The sequence below is a fragment of the Sus scrofa genome, chromosome 14, assembly GCF_000003025.6.
Source record: "Sus scrofa isolate TJ Tabasco breed Duroc chromosome 14, Sscrofa11.1, whole genome shotgun sequence".
NCBI classification, from domain to species: Eukaryota; Metazoa; Chordata; class Mammalia; order Artiodactyla; family Suidae; genus Sus; species Sus scrofa.
This window is the reverse complement of record NC_010456.5, coordinates 55,383,380-55,408,874: the sequence shown is the minus strand read 5'-3', so window position 1 is coordinate 55,408,874 and position 25,495 is coordinate 55,383,380. Positions and strand designations below refer to the sequence as shown.

The following is a 25,495-nucleotide window of genomic DNA, read 5'->3' as shown; positions in this document are numbered from 1 at the left end:
ATCACTTTGCTCTCCAGCAGAAATTACCCAACATTGTAAATCAACTATACTTCAATGAAATATATTTATTTTTTTGGTATTTTTAGGGCTGCAACCGCAGCATATGGAAGTTCTCAGGCTAGAGGTCGAATCAGAGCTGTAGCTGCCTGCTGACACCACAGCCACAGGAACGCAGGATCCGAGCCACGTCTGCGACCTATACCACAGCTCACCGCAATGCCAGATCCTTAACCCACTGAGCAAGGCCAGGGATCGAACCAGCATCCTCATGGATACTAGTCAGGTTCATTACTGCTGAGCCACATAGGAACTCCCAAAATTCGTTTTTTAAAAAAAGAAAATGGCACCACTGTATCAAAGTGAGGGACTATTCCATTAGAAAGAAAGGCAAATGAAAAGAGAATGAGCTTAGTGGGTGTTCAAGGAACAGACAGAAGTACAGTCTGGCTGCCGTGCAGGATACAAAAGCACAACATGGGGAGTGGCACAAGCCAAGTGTCAGGGTGGTGGGGGGTGGGGTGGGCAGAGGATTTGGTGATGTGCACACACATAATGGTGACCAACAGGTTTTGTAGCGTCCACATCTCCCTGGGCTGAGCTCACTTGTGTTCTGAGAAATGGCCAGAAAGGACACAACAGTGAGGACTCAACCCAGCGTTGGCAGTGTCCACCAGGTAGATGCTAGGAGAGCCCCTCCACATCCTTTTACCTACAGGCTGCTCTGAGTGTTGGCTGATGACATCTCCCAGCCCATTCTCCTGGAAATGGCCCCTTGCAATAGGAATCATGGTTCCTACAAGACCATGCCCCACCCTCACCAGGCTGTCTCCACCATGGCACAAAGCTCAGGCTGCTTGCGCTAAGGGGGATTGACTTTGTGTTGCAATGGGGTGCCCAGCGCTACATGAAGCAATGAGTTTGGAGTTGGCCTGGCTGAAACCCTACCTTGCTTGGGTTTCCCCTGCCCTATCTTACTTCCCTCATCCCCCTTCTCCTAAGACTGCTTCCCCAGTGAATCACTTGCTCAAGAAGCTTCCTGCTTCTTGAGAACCCACCATCCTTGCTATAGAGGGGAAGGTTCAGGAGAACTTGCCCTGACTCACAGCAGAGGATGAGGCTTTCCAGGCCTTTCCTTTGGCGCTGTAGCCCGTGAAGAAGCATTTCCCTGGTAGAGGGAGGAGGTACAGCTGCTCTTAGAGTTTGACATCGGGACCAGGGCTGATTATAAAGAGACAGGCAACATGGGGTCCTTCCAGGAACTTGGAAAGATGTTCTCATTGAAAAGCCTCCTGGATGCCACTGTTCCGTGTGTGTCCGAGTAGCTGGTGCCTCTCTCACAGGATGCGCTCATTCCAAATACCTCGCAGAGTGATTCCTCCTGGTTGTGTCTGAAAGTTGGAAAGGGGCTTTGCAAGTCAGTCTCCCCATAAATTGGCCTCTAGGTACATGGGAATTTGTGTTTTTGGGGTCTTTTTAGGGCCGCACCTGTGGCATATAGAAGTTCCCAGGCTAGGGTCAAGTCAGAGCCGCATCTGCTAACTACACCACAGCTCACGGCAATGCTGGATCCTTAACCCACTGAGCAAGGCCAGGGATTGAACCCACATCCTCATGGATACTAGTCAGATTCATTACCACTGAGCCATGATGGGAACTCCATAGCACAAATTACTTTAAAGATAAGGATTTAAAAGTAAATGGTAGCAACATGGATGGACCTAGAGATTATCATACTCAGTGAAGTCAGACAGAGACAAATATCATATTAGATCACTGATATATGGAATCTAAAATATGATACGAATGAACTTATTTACAAAACAGAAACAGACTCACAGATTCAAAAATAAACTTAGGGTTACCAAAGGGGAAATGTGTGTATGTGTGTTGGGGGCAGGGATTGGGATAAATTAGGCATTTGGGATTAACATATACACACTGCTATGTATAAAATAGATAACTAACAAAGACCTACTGTACAGTACAGGGAACTATATTCAATATTCTTTAATAAGCTATATGGGAAAAGAATATGAAAAAGAATGACTATGTATGTATGTATAACGAATCACCTGGCTGTAACCTGAAACTAACATAACTTTGTAAAGCAACTATACGCCAATAATTTTTTTTTAATTTTTAAAAATAAAATTTAAAAGGTCTGTAAAAAATTAAAGAAAACCTCACTGGTCTTCAAGAAAACTCATGTGGCCTGATTATGCAATTTGCTCTTCTTTAAAAGGTGTCTTGTTGAATGCAAAACTAAGTTGGGTTGAATATTCGTTCCTTCGTTTTACTTTTCATGGAAATACATTCACAAGTCATTAACTTTTTCTTTCTTTCTTTTGTATTAATGATTTTTATTTTTTTTCTGTTATAGCTGGTTTGCAGTGTTCTGTCAATTTTCTACTGTACAGCAAGGTGACCCAGTCATATATACACATATACATTCTTTTTTTCTCACATTATCATCTCTATCATATGTGACTAGATATAGTTCCCAGTGAACTTTTTCTTCTGCAGACCATGTGGTCTAATTTTGTCAGCAAACATAGGCACGCCTATTGGGTCCCAGCTGTGTGTGTGATCAGTGCATGTCACTGCTTGGCTAGAAAGAAAGGTTGCTGGTTCAAGTCCTACTGTAGGGGAACCAGCATCCCCACAGCAGGACATGTCTGAATCTGAATCCAAGTAGGGCAGGGAGGCTCACCTTAAACAACAGGCACCTTTAAAGTCCTGGCACTAAATTCCCTGCTCCAGGCTTTGAAACAAAATCAAAGCTTGCTTTGGCCTTGACTTGAGCCTTTGCCAATAAGTGTCTGATAGGTGTGTCTACAGCAGCTTTTAAATTTAACTTCTCCCCTTTAATGATGGGAACACAAAGTCTTTGAGTTTCCTGGCATCTGAGAGGTGAATCCTGCATTTGGTAGATACAGAATTGAAAGAGGAATGACTTGCAGGAGGCCAGCGGTGACTCCAAGAACACAGTGACTCTGGCACCACAAGGCTGCCCAGCACTACTGAGCCTACTGCCCATCTTCCCATCATGCTCACTGGACCAGGTATGACCAGTAGAGGAAAGCAATTCTGACCACTGAGATGAGAAGAAACAGATGCCAAAGGTCACAGCATTTGAAAGGGTCAAGACCCACCCAGGTTATTCTTCTGCTCTGCCCCATTGAAATACAAGTGGTAGGTTTCTTCCTTGCCACCTGCTCCTGTCCTACTTGGCCTCTGAGAACCAGCCAGCCACTCTGTCTTCAGCAAAGGTGTGCTGAGTGCTGGGCAAACCAACATTATAATAAAACACAGAAAGTGAGCCATGCCATTGACTCTAATTGCCCCAAAGGGTCTTTGTCCATAAGCCAGAAGACATGCAATCTTGAATTTTTCCATTAGGGATGGAGATCTTGGACTTGTCACCCATCGATATTCTCTCCCTTTTTTTTTCTTTTTAGGGCCACACACCTTGAATATGGAAGTTCCCAGGCTAGAGGTCGAATCCGAGGTGCAGCTGCTAGCCTACATCACAGCCACAGCAACGAAGGATCTGAGCTGCATCTGTGATCTATACCACAGCTCACAGCAACGCTGGATCCTTAATACACTGAGCGAGGCCAGGAATCAAACCTGCATCCTCATGGATACTAGTCAGTTTCATTACCCCTGAGCCAGGACAGGAACTCCAAAATTCTCTCACATCATGGGCATGATGGGTGTTCTTGAAAACATCCTTCATCTACCGAACACCTATCTGAGCTGGGTACCACTGCGCATTTTGTATGGTCTCCATTTAATACTTATGACAACTATTTATTGGACAACTGCCATGTGCTGGACACTAGTGGGGACAAGAGGTACAAAAATAAATTGGCACAGTCCCTGCTTTCCAGAGCTGTATAGTCTAGCATGGAAGATATACTATGATCAAGAAATTACAGTCAGTGTAGTAAGCTCAAAGAGGTGAGCCCAGATGGTAGGGGAGCACGTCAGAGGAAACACTAACCTGGTTTTGAAGGTGCCAAGGAAGTCTTATGGGAAGTGATATCTAACCACTGTTTGATGGAAATTGTTATCTGCAGCATTACCTCTGAGCTCAGTGTGTGGAAGACAGAATACTGGACCCCAAGATGTCCGCATCACATTCCCCCGACTTTATGAATAGGCTACCTTATATGGCAAAAAAAAAAAAGACTTCGCTGATGTGATTATTTGAGGTTACCTGGGTAGGTCCAATGTATGCACATGCAAACTCTTATAAGAGGGAAACAAGGAGCAGGTCAAAGTCAGTAGCAGGAGATGTAATGACTGAAACAGGAAGTTAGAGTGATGAGAGGAAGGGATCAGGAATACAGCCAAGGAAACAGGTGGCCTCTAGGAGCTGGAACAGGTAAGGAGACAGATTCTCTTTGGGAGCCTCCTAAAGGAACCTGCCCTGCCAACACTTGGTTTTAATCCATAAGACTCATTTTGGATTTGTTCTAGAACTGTAATAGAGTGTGTGTGTGTGTGTGTGTTTGGTCATGCACACAGCATGTAGAAGTTCCTGGGCCAGGGATCAAACCCACACCATAGCAGTGACCCAAGCCGCTGCAGTGACAATGCCAGATCCTTAACCCACTTCAACACAGGAGAGCTTCTTGTATGGTTTGAAGCCACTAGGTTTGTGGTCATTTGTCTCAGGAACAATGGAAAACGAATACAGATTTTAAGGAACAACTTGCCCAAACTTGCACATCAAAAAGGATGAAGCTGGGATTAAAACCAAGAGTGACTATTTCAAAGCCTGAGTGGTCTTTCCCCAAAGCTTATGTTACCTCTTAAGAAACTCCTTCAGTATTTGCTCAATACGTTTTGAAGAGCTTGTCTGCCTGTCTCTCTTGCTTCCCTTCTCTTTTGCTTAAGGCACAAGCTTGTACCTATGGAGACAGTAGGTGATATTAGATGCTAACATGCTGGGGATGCTACGGGGAGGATATTCGTGGATCAGTGCACTGTTTTTTTGAGCAGCACAGTGGAAAGAGAACTGGATTAAAGTCAAGAGACCTAGGCTCTAGTTCTAATGCTGTAACCAGCTGCAGGACTTGAGCAAAACCCTTCACATTTCTTGGCTCCATTTTGCTCATCAGCAAGAGACAGGCTTAAGATAAATGGTTTTTGATGTTGCTTCAGTTTTTGTTTTTTTTTTTTGGGGGGGGGGTGTCCGCACCCACGGCATATGGAGGTCCTCAGACTAGGGATTGAATTGGAGCTACAGCTGCTGGCCTACACCACAGCCACAGCAACATGGGATCCGAGCTGTGTCTGCAATCTACATGACAGCCCATGGCAACGCCAGATCTTTAACCCACTGAGCAAGGCCAGGGATAGAACCTGCATCCTCATGGATCCTAGTTGGGTTTGTTAACTGCTGAGCCATGAAGGGAACTCCAATGTTGCTTTAGTTATAACATCCTACAGTTTCTAAAGACTTCCAGGCTGTCCTAGCCCTCTTTCTCAGCACACACACTTTCAAGCCATTAAGCCCCTAATGGGAGTTCAGTTTTAGCAACTTGGATGCCAGTTCATTTATTATTTAACCAAGGAAAAGGAAAGAAACGTCTCCTCTTCCAAAGAGGCCAGTGTTAGCCGAGATCATCTTAAAGTCCCTGGGTTTCAGAAACGCTGAAAGATTCATCAGCAACTGGCAAAGTTGAAGAAAATGATCTTGGTTTGTAAATTCTGTCATTGCACGTAAAATATTACAATCAATAATCCTAGATGAACAAGGGTGCCAGCTAATTCTGGAAATGGCCATATTCCGTGTTATCTGGTGCCAGAACCTGAGAGGAGAGCTTGAAACAAGATCTGGATCTTTGGCACATGGTAGTGGGGGCCCAGTACATGAGAGTCAAGACCATCTCTGATTATGTGTTAAACTAAGTGACTAAGTGTCAGTTTGTTAACTCAGAGTGATTCTGAGGTTTCATAGCTTTGTAGGAGTGTACCCTGTGGGTTTCAAGCAACCTTGATACTTGGCATGTGCCAGGTATGCATCTTTGATGCATGGAACTACAGTGCAAATTTCCCTTGACCTTTCTGTGCTGGACCTGGTACAATTCTAGGAAGGCTGCTGGTGTTGCCCATTTGCTTCCTCGACAACCTTCCACCTGCAGGTGCTTGGGAGACTTAGGCAAATGCTGACCAAACCAGTCAACAAATATTAAACAATCCCCTGGCCTTAAGATACGTTTCCTTTTTGACATTTCTGTACAGCACCTGATAGGAGCATCACCCTCTACTAGAACATGTTTCCACCTTCTTCTAAGACGCTTTACTCCACCTTCCCCCCTTCTCTGCTGCTCCAGCTTGCCTCCACCTTTGTCTTCTCTTCTTCCCTTTGCTGCTCATCTTAGTCTTTCATTTCCATTCTTGGTCCTCAGCTCTTTGCTCTGCACTTTATCTCCCTTGACGAGCTCATCCAATCACAGCACTGAATTAGAATCCTACAGCGGATGGCCCTGAAATCCACAGGGAGCTTGGAACCCTTCTCTCGAGCCTCAGTTTCCACTGCAGTTGAAGATGCTGGGGTCACAGAGCCCAGGCTGCATCCCTCAGGAAAGCTGTGTGAATGCAGACAAGTGACTTAGGTCTCCGGCTCCTTAGCTGGAAAATGGAGAGAATCATAGAATGGACCTCACGATGTTGTGGTCAGCATCAGAGAAGTGAAGGCTGTAACATGGAGAACAGACTTGTGGTCATCAAGGGGAGGAGGATGGGGGAGAGATGGGCTGGGAGTTTGGGGTTAGCTAATGCAAACTATTACATATGGGATGGGTAAACAACAAGGCACTATTGTATAGCAGAGGGAACTACAGTCAATATCCTGGGATAAACCATAGTGGAAAAGAATAGGAAAAATATATATATACATGCATATAAATTATGCATAACTGAATCACTTTGCACAGAAGAAATTAACATAACACTGTATCTCAACTATACTCCAATAACAAATTTATTGAAAAAGAAGTTAATGCTGTAAAGTGACAGGTGCCTAGCAATTATTTAATATATGCTATCTGTAATTCATATTCGAATAATTGAGCTTTTTAACGTGCATACGTTGTTAGCAGATCCAACGCACACCTCTCCTCCCTGAAAAACAAAGCACTTCACACAACCACACTAATGGTTCCTATTTCTGTGAGTGCTCTCACCTGCCTTTTCATCTTCTAGACCCAAGAGTTTGAAGTCAACCTTGAGCCTCTCTCTATTTTGTCCCTCTCTCTGATGACTTGCCAGATCCTCCCTGTTCATAGCTGGCTCTTTCTCTCCATTCCTAACCCCAGGAGCCCCATGTACATTATTTACTGTCACAGTTCCCTAACCAGTCTCCCTTAGTCTCAGGTTTCTGTGCTGCCCACCCACCCATGTTCATCTTGGCGCAGAGCTGTAATCGCAGCTCACCTGATCTTAAACACACTTCCACTGACTCACCCTTCTTGTCAAAGGAAAGCCAGTTCCTCAGGGGAATTAATGCTCAAGTTCCTACACAGCAGGATGGAGACTTGGCTCAGCATGTTGAGGGGTGGAGAGAGGGCTGCCCTGGGGATGGCTGGAGGTGGCACCAGCTTGGGGTGTGAGAAAATAGTGGGGATTCTCATCGTGGTGCAGAGGAAATGAATCCAACTAGGAACCATGAGGTTGCGGGTTCGATCCCTGGCCTCACTCAGTGGGTTAAGGATCCGCGTTGCCGTGAGCTGTGGTGTAGGTCACAGGTGTGGCTCAGATCTGGTGTGACTGTGGCGTAGGCCAGCAGCTGTAGCTCCTATTCGACCCCTAGCCTGGGAACCTCCATATGCCACTGGTGCAGCCCTAAAAGGACAAAAAAAAGACCGAAAAAAAAAAAAGAAAAAGAAAAAGAAAATAGTAGTCACTCCTTGTCCTCAGTAAGTAGCAGAGCGTACACCAAGAGAATGGATAACTGTAGTCTACATAGAGGAAAAATATCAAAAATCACCTGAATGCATAAATAACATTTAATCACAAATGTTTTACAAGCACCTACCAAGTGCCAGGCACTCTGGCTGGGTGTTGGGAATGTAGCCAAAGGTAACAGTCTTTGCTCTCAAAAATTTACAGAGGAAAAAAAAAAAAGGAGTTCCCGCTGTGACACAGTAGGTTAAGGATCCAGCATTGTCTCTGCAGCAGTGCAGGTTTGATCCCCAGCCCTGGCACTGTGGGTTAAAGACCTAGGATGGCTGCAGCTGTGGCATAGTTGGGAGCTGCAGCTCGGATTTGATCCCTGGCCGGGAAACTTCCATATGCCTTGGGGGTGGCAAAAATAATAGTAATAATAATAATAACAACAACAACAACAGAGAGGGTAAGAGGAGGGGACCTTGTGGACCCGCCAAGAGGCTGAGAGACCTTGGTGTTTTGGCACCAAGGGGCAGAAGTCGGGGGTGTTGAGGGAGAAGACTAAAGAGGTGAGTAGGGAATAGACTAGGGAGAACTTTCCTTATCCTGATAAAAGGGTTGGATTTTATCCTGAGGGTAAATGGGGAGCACTGATACAATTTAAGCAGGGGGATGGGCTCATCAGATTTTCTTTATTATCAGAAACTGAAAAAGCCCAGGATTTTAGCTGAGGAGAGGCTAAGTACACCAATCATTAGAACTCAGACAATTTCAGTAATAGGCAGACCTCGGAGATATTGTAGATTTAGCTGCAGAGCATCACAATAAAGCAAGTCACACAAACTTTTTGGTTTCTCAGTGCATATAAAGTTATGTTTAGGGAGTTCCCATTATGGCTCAGTGGAAATGAACCTGACTAGTATTCACGAGGATTCGGGTTGATCCCTAGCCTTTCTCAGTGGGTTAAGTATCTGGTGTTGCCGTGAGCGGTGGTGTAGGTTGCAGACGAGGCTCGGATCTGATGTTGCTGTGGCTGTGGTGCAGGCCAGCAGTTGCCGCTCCGATTCGACCCCTGGCCTGGGAACTTCCATGTGCCGCACATGCGGGCCCCCCCCCAAAAAAAAGCAAAAAAAAATTGTTTACATTGCTATAGTCTGTTTTGTGCAATAGCATTATGTCTAAAAAAACCTCAATGTACGTATCTTAATACTTTGAGGGTAAAGAATGCTGTCATCTGAACCTTCAGTGAGTCATGGTGGTAATAGCAAAATCACTGATCACAGATCCCCGAAACAAACAGAATAAGAATGCAAAAGTTTGAAATATCTCAAGAAGTACAGATATGTGACACAGAAACAGGAAGTGAGCAAACGCTGTTGGAAAAATGGCACCCACAGATTTGCACGACGCCAGGCCTTCGATTTGTAAAAAATAGTATCTGCAAAGTGCAGTAAAGCCAAGTGCAATTCAATGTGGCCTGCTTATAATTCTGCTTCAGTTTTTGAAACAACTGCCACTTTAATCATGCTTGGTTCTTTATCTCTGATCCTCGAAGTTTATAAGTAACAAGGGAAGTCATCAGGTGATGTACGAGCTGTTGTCTAGCTAAATATTTATTAGGATCATAATTTAGGATGTCAGAGAAAGGACTCCAGATGGGATGGGCTTAAAAATAAAGACACTGGTGCAGTGAATGATGGGGCTTTGCTTTTTTCTGCCCTGTCTGCCTTCTGTGGCCCGGAGTAACTATAAATTAACCCAAGGAGGAGGCACAATGCCTGGATGAGCCCTGAGAGGGTCTCTAGGCCTGGCGCATTCCAATACTGCCCCGTCAGGGAGGTGAGGTTGTGGGAGGCTCCACAGTGAAGCAGGTTCATGGGGATGAGAGTGAGCTGGGGAGGTCAGGCTTCCTAGAAGGAGGAGACTCGGGTCTCATTATGTGAATAGACACTGGCCCTTTTAGCCCAATTCTGAAATACAGAGGTATTAATAATCTCCCTTCCAGGCCCAGACTCAAAGACTGGCTTGATAGAATTTAGTCCTATGCAGCATATGTCATTATGGGAAAACTCTCTCTTGATGGCTTAGTCATTACAGCAGCATAATGGGACAGCCCTGGAAAAGGGAATGAGTCCAGAGTGGAGATGACTTAGATTTGATTATTTCCCACAATGAAGGCTGCAGAAGTGGCTCCCCAAACCCTGTGAACTTTTTAAGGTCACTGGAAATTTCAGCATCACTGTTATCCTACAGTAACTGGTGTCACCAATATGGGGGACATCTCTAGACTTTGAGTTAACACTAGAGCATATAGTTATATTTCAGAATGCTACTGCATTTTTCTTTTTCTTTTTTTCTTTTTTTCTTTTTTTTGCCATTTTAGGGACACACCTGCAGCATACAGAGGTTCCAAGGCTGGGGTGGAATCAGAGCTGCAGCTGTCAGCCTATGCCACAGCCGCAGCAAAGCCAGACCCAAGCTGGATTCGTGACCGTAGCCTGCAGCTTGTGGCAACACCAGTTTCTTAACCCACTGAGCGAGGCCTGAGTTCGAACCCTCATCCTCATGGATACTAGTCGGGCTCTTAACCCAATGAGCCACAACAGGAACTCCAGAAAGCCACGGCATTTTTCTTCCATCTGCATAACAATGAGATTTCATATACAAGCAATACTGTATAGCGCGGGTTCTGTGAGAGGCCTGGCTGGGTTCATAATCTGGAACCACCATTTCTCTACTGTGTGACTTTGGGTAAGTTACTTAACCTCTCTGTTTCAGGCTAAAATGGGGATAAAAATATCTACATTATAGATTTGTTGTGAGAATTAAAAGAGATAATTCATATAAAGTGCTTAGCACAGAAAACGTGTTTCAGAAAGTAGCTGCTTTTTCCCTTATGAATTTCTGTTGTCCTATTGGAATAAAGTCACACTAGGGAAAAGGAGTCATAGGAACAAACAATACTATAAACATTATTGTTATTACCATCCCATTCACCATTTCAAACAATCTTGTTGTCACTCTTTGGGTGATTCATGTCAACCTAATATTTTACTTTGGGGGAATTTGTGTTTCTTTTTCTTTTTCAGAAAACAAACCACAAGTTTAATAACGTGACCTTCTGCATATGTAGGAAAGACCAGGAAAACCAAGTAATTCCCCATCTTTTTTAATTTTTAAAACCCATGGATTTGTGTTTCTTCTGGGAATTACCTGCTCTTGCCACATGTCCACTTTTCAATTAGGGGCAAATCACCTTTTCCTCATGAATCTCAACTGAAATCTGCCTGCATGCATTCACATGACAGATGTGTCGAGGTTCTTAGACCTTGAGCAAAAGAGGCAGGCCTGGCCCTGGTCTGCACTGAAACCTGGGATTTCACAGGCTCCTTTACAGTTTGTATATCACCTTCCCACTGCCCCTCCTTTTAAGGTATCAGTTCTTTCACAAAAACTCTGACCACTTCTTTTTTTTCTCTTAATCCTTTTGTCCTTCCTATTTTCCCTAAATATTTAGGCTTCCCTTCCCCACTAAAGAGACACTGATCATGAGAATTTGTACATAAACCACTATGGATCCCAGAAGAAAAACTAAAATCAAGGGGAAAATTACATTGCCGTTACTCTGGCATCTTCAAAAACACGGTTGAGAATCGAGCTTATTTAACCAATCATCTACCATCCATCAGGAGCTCACAGTGTCTTGGGCAAAGTGCTGGCACCTGTTGGAAGATGGAAGTCATGGACGGAGGCTGAGGGAATCTCACACCAAACACAGGAAGATACCGGACTCCGAGAAGTGGCTGCCGTGAACCTTCGAACAAGGGCCAACCAAGGGCAAGGAGCTGCGTGCACTGAATATGAAACACATTTGTGATGAGGGCATTTGTGTTTTTGTTTTTGTTTTTGTGGTCTTTTCCTTAGTGAAGCCTGGAAGACAGAGTCCTTGTCATCTTTCTCAACTTCCCAGGGCCCAGGGCTTTGTCCTCACTGTCCCTTCCATCTCCATGTACCAGAGCTGTGTAGAATCAGAAAACCAGGCAGTCAGGCCAGCACAGCTTAAGTGCCATTTGGCCTCTTTTCCCTGGTGTGGTGGGTTCAAGCCCAGATTCTACTGCATCCCAATAGAGCAACAGAATTCTGTGAAACGCAAAAGCAGTTGCTTCCCCCCCTTTTCTTTTTTCTTTTTCCTTTTTTTGTCTTTTTAGGGCCACACCTGCAGCATATGGAAGTTCCCAGGCTGGGGGTTGAATTAGAGCTGCAGCTGTTGGCCTACACCACAGCCACAGCAAAGCCAGACCCAAGCCACATCTGCAACATACACCACGGCTCAGGGCAATGCTGGATCCTTTAACCCACTGAGAGAGGCCAGGGATCAAACCCATATTCCCATGGATAACAGTCAGGTTCTTAACCCACTGAGCCAAAATGGGAACTCCTTTTCTTTGGCCTCACCCAACCCAGGGATTGAAGTTCCAAACCCAGGGATTGAACCCAATGCCACAGCAGCAACCCAAGTCACTGCAGTGACAATGCCAGATCCTTAATCTGCTAGGCCGCCAGGGAACTCCAGCAGTTGCTTTTTGAAATTCACTTTTGTGCTAAGCTGTTTACACAAATTCTCTCTTTTAATTCTCATAACAAACCTGTAAGGTAGATATTATTATCTCCGTTTTAGAGATGAGGCATCAGAGGCACAGAGAGGCTAAATAACTTGCTCAAGATCACACAGCTGATAAGTGGTGGTTCCATGCTATGAACCCAGGCAGGTCTATCACAAGATGCTACACTATAAAATACTGCTTGCACATAAAAGCTCACTGTTACATTGATGAAATTTTTAAAAAGAGAGATTATTCACTCTTTGATCAGCAAGACTAGGAAGCTGGGTGATGTCCAGGGGGCGGAGCATCTGGGGGAAGCTGTGTTTTGGTACCTCGTGTAGATAAGATGATTGACTCCTCTTTTCCTAACAGAATTCAGAATTTGTTCAAGTGGCCACCTGCCTCCAGCTGCAGAATGGAATCCAAGTCTTTAAGGTCAGTGTTTTTCAAACTGTAAACATGAAGTTTATTTGATGGATCACAACCAGCGTCTTTCTAAAAAAATGAAGTCCAGTAAAAATAGAGTGCATTGGGAGTTCCCTTGTGGCACAGTAGGTTAAGGATTGGGTGTTGTCACTGCTATGGCTCGGGTCACTGCTACGACAGTTCCAGCCTTGGCTCAGGAACTTATGCATGCTGCATGCATAGCCAAAAAAAAAAAAAAAAGTAGTGTATTAGAACTTTTATATGGAGTACTGATTTGCATGAGAAAGTAAATTTCTATTATTTAAGCCAATTTGTGTTTTAATTACTGTTCCTTTGCAACTGAAAGCGTCTTAGATGATTCACTAAGAGTGTGAACTGTGCAATACTTCTGGAGGGTGATCTGACCACATGTGTCAAAAATTTCACTAAACATACTCAGAAATACCACTTCCAGGAGTATATCTTGAAGAAGGAAATGTTTGTTCAGACAGTTTAAAAGGATGTTCATGGAATCGATATTTTTAATAGCAAAAAAAAACAGAAATGACCTAAATAATCACCCATAGAGATTATATAAACTATGCTGCATTCTTGTCATGCCACCAGTAATCAGTGAGATTTATAAGGCAGTGAATTATTCATATCCTGTCTTAGCATAAGTAACACAAACAGGAAATAAGTCACGCCCAAGTTAAAATAAAGACGCCTGTGATTTTTGTGACCTTTGATGTATATAATTGATAGATGCCAAGATCATCACTAGCTGCCAAAATCATTGGAGAAAAGGTTGTAGGAGCAGGACGTGCATATGGTCTCAAAAGATCACCCCTGAGGTTATTTACTGATTACAAGGGGAGGAAGGGGACTTTACATTAGAGCATCTGGCAGGTGCCACTTTTACCAAGTGATCAGACTTGCAGTCCCAACAATGCAACACCGTGAGCTCCTGACACAATGTCCTATGAAGTACCAAGACGAACAGATTGTACTCTTGTCAGAAGGAAATAGACAAATTCAGATTTTAGGGCCTTCTGCAGACAATTGGCTTGGCTTCTTCAAAAATGTCCATATCACAAGAGAAAAAAAAAAAAGACGAGAGAATATTCTAGAACCGTGCTGTCCAACAAAAATACAATGTGTGCTATATATGCAATGAAAAAATTTTGAATAGCCACAGGTAAAACTATTTTGAATAACATATCTTTAGCCCAATACATTCAATGTATTATCATTTTAATATGCAAGCAATATACAGAATTACTGATGAGACAATTTGCATTCTTTGTACATGTGTGTGCTAAGTCTTGAGGACAATCAGTCTGGACCAGCCATATTTCAAGGGCCCACTAGCCACAAATGACTGGGAGCATCTGTACTGAGTGGCACAGCTCTAGATGAAAAATGGCTACAGAGACAACAACCAGATGAAATTGGGATCTTGACTTGAAACCAAAAACATAGCTTTTATAGAGATTGTGGGGATAATTGGGGAAATTTATGTATAGATTGTACATCATATAATATTATTGTATATGTGGTAAAGTTCTTGGTAATAAGAGTACTTAGGTGTATGAGGAGAATGGCCTTATTCTTAGGTGAATGATGCTAACTCACTTGAGTGTCAGGTATAAGTCTGCAACATACTTTCGAATGGTTCAACGAATTATAAATAGATGGTAAGCAGATACACACAGAGATCGAGATAGAGGAAGGGAACAAAGGTTAAGAATTGGTGATCTATCGGAAGGATATTCAGATGATCACTGCATTGTTTCTTCCAACTTTTTCAAGGTTTGACGGGTCTAAGAGAAAAAGCAGATTCCAAGAGTGATAATGACCTGTCACATGACTGTATAGTTCACAGAGTATTTTTACATGCATTGTTAATTCGATCATTTAAAAAGTCCATGGAGGTAAATATATGGTGTCTCATAGTCAACAAAAACATTTCTTCGGTGCCTAACATGAGCCTGGCACCGGAAATATGCATCTTTTCTTTTGAATTCCCAAAGAGCACCCAGAGACAGGCTGAGCCTCTCCCACTCAGAGAGGCTGACAGCCGAGGCTTTGGGACGTCAGGGGACTGCCAAGGTCTCAAACTGGGCAACCTCCATCCCCTCCTTAGCTGGAGTCCCATTCTGGGCCTGAGCTCATTACTTTCTTTGTTTTTGTTTTCTTTGTTCTCCCCTGAGGCCTGTGGAATTCTCAGGCCAGGGATTGAACCCAAGCCACAGCAGTGACAACGTTGGATCCATAACACCCTGAGCCACCAGAGAATACCTTTTCTCTCTCTGCATCCTGTCAGGAAGTCCTGTTTCACAGATGTAGAAATGGTAGCCCAGATAAGTTAAGTAACTTGTTCAAAGTCACACAGCTACTAAGGGGCAAAGGCAGAATCCAAGTGCAATCCTCGTTCAGTCTCCTATTTCAGGGCTCTATGTTCAAAGTCCCCCAAGCCACCTGAGGAGCAGCCCTATCTCCGAGGAATGAAGTCGGTTCTGGCTCTAATGTGGGGGCTCATGTGAGAAAAAGTCTTGGTGGAAGGGCCCTTGGCACAGGAAACCCGTTGAGTCGTCAAAGTGGAGCCAAGGAAAGGCCCTCGAGCTCAGAACAGGCCTCGCTGGGAAGAAGCTTTGTGCAAAGAAAAGCACAACTGCACAGACAAAATCATCTGATGCTCTGATTAAGAAGCACGAGTCGCCCCATCATGTGATGGCGCGGCTGTAAACTCCAGCCCTGGAGACATGAACTGGCACAGATTCCGTCGTTGGAGCAGGAGGGGGGCATTCAGGCAGGATTACGTTGCGGGGGGGTTGTTGGGGACGGGGACCAGGGCTCACAACCATGCTGCATTTTTGTCAAAGACGCTTCTGTTTTTACTCAATTTTCAATGAAATTTAAATTTTTAAATGAAAACTAAAAATTTCATTTCATTTTAATAACCTGATTGAAAGACTAAGTGGTTTACTGAAAGTCTTAAGCTGGGAAACAATGACATCATCTGTCCAAATATTCAAATAAGAAGAAAATAGCCATTGTAACAGGAATCTAAGGGAACTGGGCTTTTGCATCAGAACATGACTTCTTTTTTTTTTTTTTTTTTTTTTTTTTCCTTTTTAGGCCGCACTCATGGCACACAGAAGTTCCCAAGCTAGGGGTTGAATCGGAGTTGCAGCTGCCAGCCTACACCACAGCCACAGCAATGCCAGATCCTTAACCGACTGAGTGGGGCCAGGGATCAAACCCAAGTCCTCATGGATACTAGTCGAGTTTGTTACCGCTAAGCTACAATGGGAACTTCCTATTTTGTTTTCTTGTTTTGTTTTTTTTTTTAAATAAAAAAATCTAGGTCTTTACTGTGCCAAGCACCAGGGAAGGTCTAATTGAGACAGTTAAGAACTGATAAAACAGGGTCCCTAGATGTGGCTAATGACTTCAGCCCAGAAGGGCTCCCCCTCCCCTGGGTGCCCCCGACCCCAGAGCAGGAAGTAACTTGTGTGGCTCAGGGTCAGGGCAGAGTCCTCTGAGCGGATGGTGCTTGATGGAGAGGATGCTGGTGGGCCCCGCTGGGTGTGGACTGCCACATCTTGTGACTTGCAGAATCAAAGGCTGTTCCTGCCCTCAGAGGAGATCTGTGATCACTGGGATCAGAGCAATACTCTGTTCCATTTCAGTGACACAATGCTCACATTTTCCTTGAAACTAAGAAAAAAGACGGCTGGTGTCATCCTATTGCCTCCCTCCCTCTTTCTCATTCTTCCTTCCCTCCACCCCGCCCTCTTTTTCCCTTTCCCCCTCTTTTTCCTGATGTGAGATTCATGTGACACACAAAGAAGCATGTGAAAGGGTATGACTCAGTGGCATCAAGTGCATTCACGGCTGTGCAATCATCGTCTTTCTCTCTCTCTCTAGTTTCCAACCTTTTTCATCACCCCAGAGTACCCCATAGGCCTTAAGGAGTCACCCCTGCTTCCCTTCCCCCCAAGCCCCAGCAACGACTGTGAATCTGCTTTCTGTCGCTGTAGAGTTGCCTATTTTGGACCTTCCATATAAAAGGAATCCTACAACAGGTGACCCCCTTTGTCTGGCATCTTAACATTCTATTTTCAAGGTTCATCTAAGTTGTAGCATAGAACAGTACTTCATTCTTTTTATGACTGGGTAATATTCCATTGTGTGGATATGCCACAAATTTGTTTATCCATTGATGGACATTTGGGTGTTTTTCACTTTTTGTTTATCATGAATAATGTTGCTATTCATGCACAAGGGTCTGTGTAGATACTTTTGGGGGGGGTGCTGTTTTGTTTTGGTTTGGTTTTTGGCCATGCCCATGCCATGCAGAAGTTCCCAAGCCAGGAATTAAACATGCACCACTGCAGTGACCCAGGCGAAAGCAGTGACAATGCCAGATCCTTAACCCACTAGGCCACAAGGGAACTCCTAGACATGTTTTCATTTCTCTGAAGTGTATGCCTAGGACCAAATTGCTGGGCCATATGGTAACTCTGTGATTGACATTTTAAGAAACTGCAGGAGTTCCCGTCGTGGCGCAGTGGTTAACGAATCCGACTAGGAACCATGAGGTTTCGGGTTCGGTCCCTGCCCTTGCTCAGTGGGTTAACGATCCGGCGTTGCTGTGGCTGTGGCGTAGGCCGGTGGCTACAGCTCCAATTGGACCCCTAGCCTGGGAACCTCCATGTGCTGTGGGAGCGGCCCAAGAAATAGCAAAAAGACAAAAAAAAGAAAAAAGAAACTGCAAAACTGTGTTCCAGTGTGGCTGTACCAGTTTGCATTCCCACAAGCAGCGTAGGAGAGGAACTCAGTTCTTTCATTTGACAAAACAAAAAATTAAAGCAATTTGCTCATCAGTGAAACACTGAATCTGCCAAGGGCAAAACCAACCATCTTTCGAAACAATGATTCACAAAGTGGGCCGTGTTAAAAGGTGAGCCTAAAACAAACCAGCCCAGCTGGTCCCCAGCTTTCCCTGATGGGTGGAACAAGCTGCTTTAAGGGGAAAGACAAGGCAGCAGCCTTCCCAGTGAGATGCTCTGCTGCAGGTTTTATTCTGGCCCATCTGCAGATCAGCTTGGCTGGACCCACTGAATACGGAACACTCACCTCTCCAGCTGGTGGGAAGACACGTGGAAAAAGATGTCAGAGGTATTCAAGGAGCACGTTATAAAGCAGACAAGTCTGAACCGCTGAGCAAAGGGATGGCATGTTATAGCTGAACAGGACTGTGAGATCTCGGCTCAAAGGCAGGACCAAGGTTGGAGCTGAAGAGACACAGACCCCCAGGTTCAGTGACTTACAGCTGGTGAGTCAGCCGCAGGGGGATGTGATGGTGAGAGGCCAGGTTCAGCCCCAGCCCATCGAGAGCAGCCCTGGGCTGCTTTGCCCAGGTCTCCCAGTTTGTCCAATGAGGCAGAGGAGGTAGGAAAATATAGAACCCTCAGTCTCACCCAGAATAACTAGACCTGGCTCTCTGGGAAGAGGGTCTGTGCTTTTAACGGGTCTGATCAGGAAGTCTGGGGAACATGCTGCTGACTGTGAACAAAATGATAAGGCTGACTTAACTGTGAACAAAATGATAAGGCTGACTTAGCAGCAGCAAAAGGGTCTAGCTCTTGATTTTTGTGCTGATATTGTCTTGCATTTGAGCGAAGTCACCATGTTTGTTTGAGATGTGGTTTGTGCCTTAGGTTCCAAACCATTAGAGTCTGCCTTTGGCTCTGATGGTTTAGAAAGTCAGTCCATGGCGGCATGCAGGCACGTGTGTGCACGCACACACACACACACACACACACACACACACAGAAAATGGATAGAGTTGCCATACCTCTTTTAACCCACATGATTGTAGCTAACCTCACTGCTCCATACATTGCTTTGAGAACAAGACAAAACTTAAAGTCCCTTATCTAATCTGATAATAATTATTAAGAAGAAGCCTGTATAGTAGGTATTTTTTAAAATCTCTATTTCACGGATGAAGAAACTGAAATTCTGCAGGTCTTAGGTACTTACTCAAAGTCAGGAAACCAGTTATGGGTTAAATTGTGCCCCACCCCAACCCAGAGAGTAATGTTGGAGTCCTAACCCCCAGGACCTCAGAATGTGATATTATTTAGAGATTATGTCTTTATAGAAATAATCACAGTGAGGTCATTAGGGTGAACCCTAACCCAGTATGACTGGTGACTTCATAAGAAAAAGAAATTTGGGGACCGCCCTACACTGTTGGTGGGAATGTAAATTGGTACAATCACTATGGAGAACAGTATTGAGGTTCCTCAGAAAATTAAATATAGAACTAACATATGGCTCAGCAATCCCTCTCCTGGGCATATATCCAGACAAAGCTATAATTTGAAAAGATACATGCATCCCAGTGCTCATGGGCAGCACTATTTACAGTAGCCGAGACATGGAAACAACCTAAATGTCCATTGACAGAAGAGTGGATAAGAAGATGTAGTACATATATACAATGGAATATTACTCAGCCCTAAAAAAGAATGAAACAATGCCATTTGCAACAACATGGATGACCTAGAGATTATCATTCTAGGTGAAGTAAGTCAGACAGAGAAAGGCAAGTATCACATGATATGCCTTATATGTGGCATATAATAAAAAATGATACAAAAGGACTAATTTATAGGCATTCCTGTTGTGGCTCAGTAGTTAGCAAACCTGACTAATATCCATGAGGACGTGGGTTCAATCCCTGGCCTCACTCATTGGGTTAAGTATCCGGCATTGCCGTGAGCTGTGGTGTAGTTCGCAGACATGGCTTGGATCTGGCATTGCTGTGGCTGTGGCATAGGCCAGTGGCTGTGGCATAGGCCAGTGGCTGTAGCTCTGTTCGACCCCTAGCCTGGGAACTTCCATATGCCAAAGGTGCAGCCCTTAAAAAAAAAAAAAAAAAGACAAAAGACAGAAAAAGAGAACTTATTTATAAAAAACAGACTCAGATTTTGAAATCAAACTTGTGCTTCCATAGAAGAAACCATGGGAGGGAGGGAGGGATAAATTAGGAGGATGAGAATAACATATACATGTTGCTGTATATAAAATCGATAATTTACAAGTACCCATTGTATTGCACAGGGAAATCTACTCAATAGTCTGTAATAACCCAAATGGGAAAAACAAATAAACTTACGTGGAATTCTCACTGTGGTACAGTGGGTTAAGAATCTGACGGCAGGGCTCAAGTTGCTGCAGAGGCAAGGGTTCAACCTCTGGCCTGGTGCAATGGGTTAGGGGATTCAGCATTGCCACAGCTGTGGCATAGGTCACAGCTGTGGCTCAGAGTCAATCCCTGGCCCAGGAAACTTCCATAATACTGTGGTGCAGCCATGGAAAAAAAAAAAGTGGATACATGTATATGTATAACTGATTCTCTTTGCTGTACACTTGAAAGCTACAACATTGTAAGTCAAATATACTCAATAAAATTTTTAAAAAGAAAAAGAAATTTGGACACAGACAGACATACATACTGAGAGGACACCATGTGAAAATCAGGGTGATGATTCTACAAGCAAGGAACACTGAAGATTGTGAGCAAACCGCCAGAGGCTCAGGGAGATCCTGGGACAGATTCTGCCTCACAGCCTCAGAAGGAGCTGAGCCTGACAACGTCTTGACCTTGGATGTCTAACGCTCAGCATGGTGATGAATATACACATTTGTTGTTTTAAGCCTCCCAGGTTGTGGTGCTTTGCATGGCAGCACTAGCAAACTAATACACCAGCCAAACTGAGAGTCAACTGGGTCTGTCCACATCTAGAGTGTGCCCCTTGGCCAATAAACAAGGAGCCCAGAGCGAAGTGGGGGACATTCGTGAGCAAAACTGTCTGGCAGTTCTATGACAGCTTTGTGCAAAGACCATGCAAGAACACAGAATAGGGCGTGTAGGGAGGTGGAGGCAGGGGCTTTAAACACAGCCTCAAGCTGATGGTATCTGGATGTGGCCTGTGTGCTCAAATTGGTTCCAGGGTTCTGATCTAGAATGCGATGCAGCAAGTGTGTGTCAAGGGCTCATAGACCTCACCCTACACATATGTGTGGGCAGTACCATGGACAGTGGAAAGAGAAGCCCCTAGAAGGTCAACACATCGAGTCCTGGGACCATTCCATCTTTTGGACAAATCACATACTCTCCAGGGACTTGGTTATTCCAGCTATAAAACTGAGCTCATGGAGTTCCATGGTAACCTAGCAGTTAAGGACTAGGCATTGTCACTGCTGTGGCATGGTTACAGCTGTGGCTCAGGATCAATCCCTGGCCTGGGAACTTCTGTGTGCTGAGAGCATGGCCGGAGGAGGCTAGGAAATTGCTCTGTGCAAACATGCTGTGTGTGGTTGGTGGTCAAGAGAAGCTTATGTGTCCCGGCAGGATGGCTACACAATTGGTGAGGCCCAGTATGAACAGGAAATGTAGGGTCTCCTTCCCAAAAAATGGAGAATTTCAAGACAGCAACAGCAGAGCATTAAACCAAGTGTAGGGCCCTTCTGAGTGCACATCATGTGCAACTATACAGGCCACCTGCCTGCAAAGCTGGCTTCGTATACAGGTTTGGTGGGGAAGGAAGGCAGTGAGCTCCCTGCTGAGTGTGTTTCAGCTGAATCTGGGTCTGTGGTAGTAACGCCTGCACTGGATGAAACAGCCCAGAGAATGCCCACTAAAGCCTTTTGATGCTAAGAGTCACTTTACCAGCTAAAAGCACCCTGGGAGTTTGAGGATGATGTCACATGGTACAGACAAGTCAGCCAAAAAGATAAAGCGAATGTCCCTCAAGGCCCACGTCTAACAACTCCAATCACAGGCATTTCCCCGTATCAAATTCTGCAGCCTGTTCCAGTCAGCAACCACAGCCTGCTGTAATTTAAACAGGAGGGCAAAGCACAGTAGCCAGGAGTCAAGTAGTCCTGGGCAAGTGGGGCTCGGCTCTTACCTTCTTTTCTTTTTTTTTTTTTTTTTTTTTTTTTGTCTTTTTGCTATTTCTTGGGCCGCTCCTGCGGCATATGGAGGTTCCCAGGCTAGGGGTCGAATCGGAGCTGTAGCCACCGGCCTACGCCAGAGCCACAGCAACGCGGGATCCGAGCCGCGTCTGCAACCTACACCACAGCTCACGGCAACGCCGGACCCTTAACCCGCTGAGCAAGGGCAGGGACCGAACCCGCAACCTCATGGTTCCTAGTCGGATTCGTTAACCACTGCGCCACAACGGGAACTCCTTACCTTATTTTCTAAGGTTTCTGATACATTCTTGGTGCCAGAGATGACAGGCCTCCTATTTATTTTTTTTCTTTCTTTCTTTCTGTCTGTCTGTCTTTCTTTCTTTCTTCCTTCCTTCCTTCCTTCCTTCCTTCCTTCCTTCCTTCCTTCCTTCCTTTCTTTCTTTCTTTCTTTCTTTCTTTCTTTCTTTTTTTTAGGGTTAGGGTTAGGGCCACACTCACAGCATATGGAAGTTCCCAGGCTAGGGGTGGAATTGGAGCTGCAGCTGCTGACCTACGCCCCAGCCACAGCAATATGGGATCCAAGTTGCATCTGCGACCTACACCACAGCTCCAGGGATGGAACCCACATCTTCATGGATACTAGTTGGGTTCTTAACCCACTGAGCCCTCCCATCTACTTTGAAGGGTCTATTTCCCTTCTATCACACGTAGCAATGCTGACAGGTGGGAAGAGTAGTGACGCGGTTATGGGATTCATGATCTGATGTTGTAACCCTCTTGCCTGAGAACAGATCTTGGTGGAAAAGGACATTCAGTCTTTAATGAAACTCAAGAATCTAAGCAAACTGTTATCTTTTCTTCAAAAAACAGATATCTGAAATGTTGAGATCAGGAGCCCGCAGATTTAACCTAGAGGTCACATTTAGACGTCAGCCTTTTAGCCCTATGTGTGTAACACACACACACACACACACGTATATGCACGTATATGTATATGTATATATGGGTATATTTTACTGTATATATGCAAATCTATTTATATGCATGTATATGTATTTATAAATATAAATATATATAGAGAGATTTCATATATGAAACATGGACAAGATGTAGGTGGCTAAGAAACAATTTCAATCAGTAATATTTATCTTGGGGAAAAATGATGTATAAAGATGCTATAAGCCCAGCTCTGAGAAACTATCACCTGTATGGGGAAAACTGATTTCTCCCATGCCTGCCAGCGGCTGGTTTAAATCCCCCGTGTGCAGACCTCAAGCTCACTCCTCCCTCCTAGATGTGCCAAGCCACCTGGTTTCATAAAGCATGTTTCTTCCTCATGCAAAGAAACAGGAACTGGGAGGTTAGGTAGAAAACCACCAACTGGTAAAACATCACCTAAAAAGGTTTTTGAGGCCAAGCTGTCTCAAAGCCCTACACTGACAGAGCTAAAATTCAGTTTTGTATACACTCCAGTGGTATTTGGGGTTTGTTTTTTTTTTTTTGGTTTTGGGGGGGTTTGGTTTTGTTTTTTTTCTTTTTAGGACCACACCTGCAGCATATGGTATGGAGATTCACAGGCTAGGGGTCAAATGGGAGCTGCAGCTGCTGGCCTGCACTACAGCCACAGCAACACTGGATCGAATCTGAGCTGCATCTGGGACCTACACCACAGCTCACAGCAATGCTGGATCCTTAACCCACTGAGCGAGGCCAGGGATCAAACCTCCATCTTTATGGACGTAAGTTGGGTTCATAACCCACTGAGCTACAGCGGGAACTCCTCCAGTGGTATTTTGACTCCAGAATAAGGATCAGGTACCTTGATTGTCCACTTTCTGCATAAGTCTAATGACATCTGGTCTAGAGAAACCAGATCATGAGACAAAGAGCTGGAGAGCATGAAAGGGTTCCTTGTGCTAAACAGAGGGCTACTCTACTGTCAGCACTGTTAGTGATGCGGCATCAGGTCTTCAGGCCACTTATTACTTCACCTTAAAAATTTGTCAAAGACATCGATGTGTATAGAGAAAGAATGAGGAAACTACACACATGTTTACTCAATGATGCCAACTAGACATCATTCAGTTTGGTCCTTGTGGCCATTAGCTACAGGTGCCAATCTTTACCAAGAAAGAGCCACGGAGGAGTACCTGCTGTGGCACAGTGGGTTAAGAATCCAACTGCAGGAGTTCCTGTCATGGCTCAGTGGAAACACATCCAACTAGGAACCATGAGGTCATGGGTTCTATCCCTGGCCTTGCTCAGTGGATTAAGGATCCGGTGTTGCTGTGAGCTGTGGTGTAGTTTCCAGATGCGGCTCGGATCTGGTGTTGCTGTGGCTGTGATGTAGGCTGGCAGCTATTGCTTTGAATAGACCCCTAGCCTGGGAATTTCCATGTGCCGTGGGTGCGGCCCTAAAAAAATAAAGACTCCAACTGCAACAGCTTGGAGTGCTGCAGATGCACACGTTTGATCCCTGGCCCAGCACAGTGAGTTAAAGGACCCAGTTTTGCTGCAACTGTGGCTCAATTCAATCCTCAGCCCAGGAACTTCCCTATGCTGTGGGTGTGACATAATTTTTTTTTAAAAAAGGGAAAAAAATAAAAGAAAGAGTGACTGAAGATAATTAGCTTTGGGGATGAGTCTTGAAAAACAAAGCCTACAAAGTCATGGTATGTATAACTGCATGTTTAAGATGACAAAAAAATAAGAGAAAAATCAAGAAAAATATGAAGATAAACAAAGTCTGTGCTTTTCCTAAAAATCAGTCTGGTTTTGATTTTTTGGTTTTTTTTGTTTTGTTTTTTTTTTTTGGCTGTGCCTGTGCCATGAGCAAGCTCCTGGGCCAGGGATTGAACCCACAACACAGCAGGAACAACGCCGGATCCTTAACCACTAGGCCACCAGAAACTCACTGTTTTCTCTCTTTGACTCTGAACTGAATGAAGAAGGCAGGGTTTATTTCCATGTTTGTAAAGGGTAGACTGTTGCTTTCAAAATGGGGCCCTGTCCTTTAAGAGCCTGTAACAGAGAAACTCCAAGGAGTGGAAGAATAAATGAATGATGAGGTGGTGGTCGAGTGCTGGAAGCAGAGAGTGCGAATGGCTGGATGACAGGGTTAGTGTGCTCAAGGCCACCGAATTGTTCGCTTTCGTATGGTTACAACGGTAATTTTTATCTCCTGTGTATTTTATCATCATAAAAAATTAATCAAGAGTATCAGATCCTGATTCAGAAATGAAAAAGAATAAAAAGCTCAAGGTGGCTCAAGTCCACGGTCACATGAGTCCACACCATCGTTGATAGGCACACAGATGTTATGAGCAAAAGCACATCTACCCAAGGAGGAGGAATCCCAAATACACCATGGCGATACTATAAGGCTGGCATTAAAAATAAAATAAAATAAAAATTAGAAAAGGCCATCACAGTAAATAGCCAGGGAGTCAGTGTCAAACTCCAGTTCACCGGCTCCAGGGGGGCTGCGCATCCCGAGGCACAGCGGATGCCAGAGAGGATGGGACGGCTGTGGTGACAAGCATACCTGCCCTGTGAACAACATCTGCTTCCTGCTTCCTCCTCTT

At 44.5% G+C, this 25,495-nt stretch overlaps 1 long non-coding RNA gene across 2 annotated transcripts in view; it reads right to left on the bottom strand.

Annotated features, from left to right (window-relative positions):
• The window catches only part of LOC110256722, a 35,415-nt gene continuing 15,462 nt past the window's right edge, over positions 5,543–25,495 (bottom strand). The window contains exons 2-3 of one of the 2 annotated variants that reach the window (XR_002338620.1): positions 18,057–18,214; positions 5,543–6,711 (exon numbers count right to left, since the gene is read on the bottom strand). This is a non-coding gene — a long non-coding RNA (uncharacterized LOC110256722). Of the gene's footprint in view, positions 6,712–14,148; positions 14,735–18,056; positions 18,215–25,495 lie in introns of those variants that run through there. The other variant, XR_002338621.1, reaches the window with a different exon arrangement.